This window comes from Cryptomeria japonica, chromosome 7 (genome assembly GCF_030272615.1).
Source record: "Cryptomeria japonica chromosome 7, Sugi_1.0, whole genome shotgun sequence".
NCBI classification, from domain to species: Eukaryota; Viridiplantae; Streptophyta; class Pinopsida; order Cupressales; family Cupressaceae; genus Cryptomeria; species Cryptomeria japonica.
The window spans coordinates 766,816,445-766,822,106 of NC_081411.1; the positions used below are offsets into that span (position 1 = coordinate 766,816,445).

At 33.9% G+C, this 5,662-nt stretch overlaps 1 pseudogene; it reads left to right on the forward strand.

Annotated features, from left to right (window-relative positions):
* The first annotated feature begins 4,140 nt into the window (after positions 1-4,140).
* LOC131059950 (proline-rich receptor-like protein kinase PERK1) lies at positions 4,141-4,848 on the forward strand (annotated as a pseudogene).
* The last annotated feature ends 814 nt before the right edge of the window (positions 4,849-5,662 follow it).

The window sequence follows — 5,662 nt, forward strand, 5'->3', positions numbered from 1 at the left end:
AATTACAGTCTGCTCCAAGATGAATGAATCAGAACCCTTACAAAAATGAAGGCTCCCAGTATATATGCCTTTTTCCAAAGTTATCAAGAAGACTCCACCTCCTCATTTTAGGTCGAGCAAACTTAAAAAACCTACTTTTTGGGCCTCAAAAATATCTGAAAAGGGATAAACCTGAGCCAAAAGGTTAAGTCATCCATTCTGCAACCATAAAACCTCATAAATGCAACATAAATGACCCTGAAATGCCTCTGACAGGCCTGCAAGCCCTCATAAATGCAAAAAATATCCCTCCCTGATCTCCAAACAAAACATCTAATAAAGTGATTTTTTAAAAAAATTTATTATTATCTGGTCAGACATTTGTTTGACTTTATTTTCATTTATATTTATAGGTCTTAATAATATAAAAATAATAGAATCGTTTTATTTAAAGTGACAAATAAATAAATCACTTAAATAAGACAATTTTATTATTTTTATTTATTAAATAATAAAATGTAATTAAAAAAATATATTTAATAAAAGTGTTGATTCACACTTTAATAAATAAAATCTTTTTATTATATTTTATTAATTTTTAAATATAAAATAAAAATAAAATCAAACCTATGTTTGATCAAATAATAATAAAAAAAATTTTAAAAGAAAAACTTTAAAAAACAACATTTGTTTACATCTCTTTGAGGGCGTATTTTTTGAGTTTTAAAAGTTATCTTGCTAAGAAATTGCAAGGGGGGGGGCACTAAGTGATATAAGATCACTTAGGAAGCAAAAGATTTTACAAAATTTAAAAGTGATCAAAATCACTAGGAGACATGGCGAACTCTATCATGTGGCCTCCATGCATAATGCGTGGCATGGAAAAGAAGGGAATATAAATGATTTTGTATGAAGACATTTTAAGGGAAACATAACCCTAAAATCTTCATTTGCCATTCAACCTTCTCTGGCACAGTTATCAACTTATCTAGAAGCTCTTTGGGTTCTATTCATATTAAGACTACGGACAAGGACTTGGGATATTAAACTAGTAGTTAGCATTGGGTAGCAGGACAATGACAATGTGTTTGTCTAGGATATGGCAAAGGAAGTTGACCTCGCTGAGGATGTTGTAAATGAAGTATTAATAAATAGATGCTCCAAACAAGATTGATGCAGACTCGATGAAGCCCAAACCCAATAAAAAATCGACTGGAGAGATAGGAATAAATGCTCATTGTGTGTTAAAATATTTGTGAGTAACACTATCTCATAATTTGGGTTGTCTTCAAGAGCTAGACTCAACGTTTACAGCTTGATGCATGCCTTGTGATTTACTTGTAGCTTGGTCAATAATGAAAATTAGAAAATTTTGTTTTAATATTTGTCTACATTTTACTTCTACCAAATTGGATGTTGTAGATGACACTATTATGCTATACACACTTACCATTGGCATCCAAACCTCGATACACAAGATGGACTAGTCAATGGTGCTAATGGCATTTTCCAATTACATACAATTGAGCAACAAGATATTGTTTGGATTCAATTCAATGACCCTACAATTGGGAAATTGCATCGCCAAAGAATGCAAAGTCTATCCAAAAATTGTATTTTTCCTTTCTGGACACCAATAATGAGAATTGCTAGAAGAGTCAAAACAGGTACAAAAATAGTCACTCAAACACAATTCCCTTTCCAATTAGCATGTGCACGAACAATCCACAGAGCACAGGGCTTGACAATGGACGCACTTGCTTTTGACCCTTCTAAAGTCTATCAACATGGTCTTGTCTACACTGCTTTGTCACATGTAAGAAACATCGAGTCATTGTACCTAATGCACCAATTGCAACACTCAAATTTCAAAGTATGTCAAAAAGTGGACAACGAAATGCAACGTCTTCGAACTTCAGCACAATGGAAACTCCAATACAGCCTTTCTTCAATACCATCAAACCAGTTCATTATATGCTCTTTGAATACACGTAGCTTTGAATTGCACGCACAAGAAATAGCCCATGACTATGATCTGCTTGCAGCAACTGTGCTTTGCTTTCAAGAAACAAAAGATAGGACTCTTGAACATCTTAAACTGCTCAATGCAAAATTCAGATGCTAGCCTTCGCTAGTTATTCATGACCTACTAACATGTTGCACGAAAACAACCACATTGCAAAAAACTGAAACTTTTGCAACAAAGCATCTAGAATCAATAACAGCTGACCTTTTGCACCTTGGTATTCCTCTACTCATCACAAATCTGCATTTAACACCAACTGCACCCATTGCTGATCTATTCAACCTAGTACAGATCATCATCAAACACACTGCCACCCAATTCCAAATTAATTATTGCTGGAGACTTCAACATTAACATGCTACATTCCACAAAGACACAAACAACGCTCCTTGAATTTATGCAACATCACAGACTTTCATTGGTTATTGACAAGCCAACAACACACGTAAGCAGTATGTTGGATCATTTTTGGATACATAATATCGATATTGCTCTTGTAAACCTCACTGTACTAGATACATACTGGACAGACCACTTTGCAATATCACTACCTCCATTTATAGTCACCGCAAGTCCAATTTAGGTAGCTCCATTTACTGTGCAATGCATTTGCATAAAGTTGATTCAATCTACACTTAGTTTTGAAAAAATATATATAGTTGCAGTTGATTCTGGTACTGGGCAATTGTTTTTCATAAACTTAATTGATTTAATCTCCACTTAGTTTTGAAAAAATATATATAGTTGCAATTGATTCTGGTCTAGTTTTTGGCATAGAATTAAATTCATATGACATTTATTTATCCATTTAAAAATGAATAAAAATACAAGAATTAGAATAAATTTATTTTACTAGTTATTGTTATTGTCTAACCTGATTGTTGTTTTGCATAATAATCTTGAGATGCTCCAAAAGTATTCCCATTGCTAGTGCACCACGACTCAATTCCATTAAATAATTGATATTGCTAAGAAATTTACTCTTTCAATGATTGCAGAGCTCATGTACAAGTCTTCAAACACATACAAATCAGGCTACTATGCTGCAGTTATTTACCTAGAACTCATTCACACTACAATAATCAACAATGCATTGTACGCCTACACCACAAGACTTAACAGTTTATTCTACATAATCTTTTCCATGTTATCTAAATTGCCCACCTTTTCCCTTTTCTTCTTTACAGCTGGCAATAATTCTATCAATTTTAGACTTATCTAAGTCATGCTCTATTCTCAGTTTATGATTAAATTGTTTATCTAATAAAATTTAAATCTTGTTGCATTGCCATTAAAAATTATCTAAATATTTTTGCATTGTCATGGTTCTTTAAACTACCAGTATGTATGCTTGAGGCTTCTGCTAGCTCTACAATGTGTTTTGCAACAGCATTACGCCCCAGGGAAGATATAATCCATGTCCTTAATGTTCTAGCAATTAGCATGGCTTCGGTTGTTAACTAGAACCACATTTGCTAAAAATTGTAACTGATGGCCTTTTGCCTTCTCTTCTCTAAAATTCTCTCCATACACTAACTTTATAGACTTCAACTTCTTTGTTAGCAATGGCATCTTGCAAAACATGACTATCACTCTGTTTTGGGTATTCTACATTTATTTTAGTATCTTGTTTTCTAGACTTTTTAAGGTATAGGAAGAGAACAGTTCACATGGGGAATAGTCCCATTATCCAACTGAACCTCCTCAAATTTCAATTGCAACATTCCATGTGTTCACAGTAAATTTTGAATAGACCAGATTTGTTAATTCTCTATAAACTCTAGTTCCTCACAAACATCATCTAATTGAAAAAAAAAACCTTTAAATCTATTTTATTTTGTTGAGGCTTTCATCCAAAGAGGGTATTTTACTGTTACGCCAGATGAGAGGTCAAAGAAGCAACCATATCCAATGCTATAGACATAAGAATATACCAAATCTGCCTAATTTTGACTAGACACAGTTTGAGATAGCAGAGGAAAGCCATAATATCAAGCTTGTCTGCTCAAAATATTGAGCTAGTGCTTGCCTTTTAAATTCCTTCAAAAACTACCATTTATCTGTCATCAGTAGTAACCTCTGTCATGTAGTGCTCTCTTTACTTATGAACCCCCATGTTAATGTTTGTGCATATGATGAGTTCCTTATGTTTTCCTTATTACCCTGTACTTGAATATGCTTCAAGTCGTAAATTGACAGACAAATAAGATGTTTTTCTTTTGGTAGCATGCTCCTTGAGTTGATTACTGGTCTTAGGGTAGTAGATTCACCTGCATCATTTACTAAAGGAAGTCTAATGGATTGGGTTAGTACCATAGCTGTGATTATAATGTATAATGTGATACTATTACTGACAAAAATCTTATGCCAATTTATCAAATATCCATGGTTTAAAACTGATACGAGGATTTATCATTGTGCAGGCTCAACCCACCCTTACTCAAGCACTTGAAGATGGCAATGTTGATGAACTTGTTGATCGCCAATTGCAGAACTAAAATTCAAATAAGATGATGCAACTGGTTGCATGTGCAGCCTCTTCTGTTCAATATTTTGCAAGAAGACACCCTCGTATGGCACAGGTATGTTGTCTACTTCTAGTGAGATATATTTGTCAAGCTTTGAATTATATTGTGTGTACAACATGCTTCTCTTTCAATACGATTGTTTTGAGTGCCTGGACTGAAAGTAGCCATGTTCTCCAGATAGCTCGAGCCTTGGAAGGTGATGTTTCTCTTCATGATCTAAATGAGGGAGTGAAGCTAGGGCATAGTACTGTGTGTGGATCATATGGAAACACGAACTATGATTCCAGCCAATATCTTTTTAAAGCTTTTCATTAGTTTGGCTTATTCTGTAAAATTTTAAGCAAAGCATTGCAATTGAATGTTTAAAATTTCCTAGACCACAAGCATGAATGTTTGATAGTCTCAGAAAATTGTGACAAAAAATTATATCAAACCTCTTTTTTGGCATTGTGTTTGGTTAAATTCAGCTTGTATATTTTCCTTTCTGAATAGATGCACTCAATTTCCCCTATTATATTCTGGCATTGGTTTCTATTGCAGAGTTATGAATCAGAATTGATTACAGATATAAATATATAAGTATTTGCCTCTTATCACTTTTAGACTTAAAACAGAGAGGACAATGGAGGCTTTTACTGGAATTTGTCTTCCTTCAAATGGTCTGCTTGTTAGAATGTCACACTTGATTCTCAAACGTTTCAAAGATTATGGGAAATTCTACCTACATAAATTTTGCATCAATCTTAAATGCATAAGTAACTTGATCAAGCAGGCCATCCAATCAACATCATGACTGCCTGAGTCATAATCCCACTTAGTAATAGGACTAGCTATACGTAAGCTTTTGTTTCTACTTCTTGCAACTACATGTATTAGACTGTCATAAGAATAGGGCAGGTTTGCTGATAATTTTTTAAAGTCATGAGCAAATAACAGTCCATCTTTTTATTTCCAAACCTCCACATACAAGCACATCAAGATCAAGGTGAAGACAGTCGTATGAAGCTTCTACAAGACAAAGAGAGTCCAATCAAAGATATACACAGATAAATGATAGTCAAAGGCAACCATTAAAGATGGAAGGACAGCCTATGGCAAGCACTGAGTCAACCTATTCAAGGACAACAAT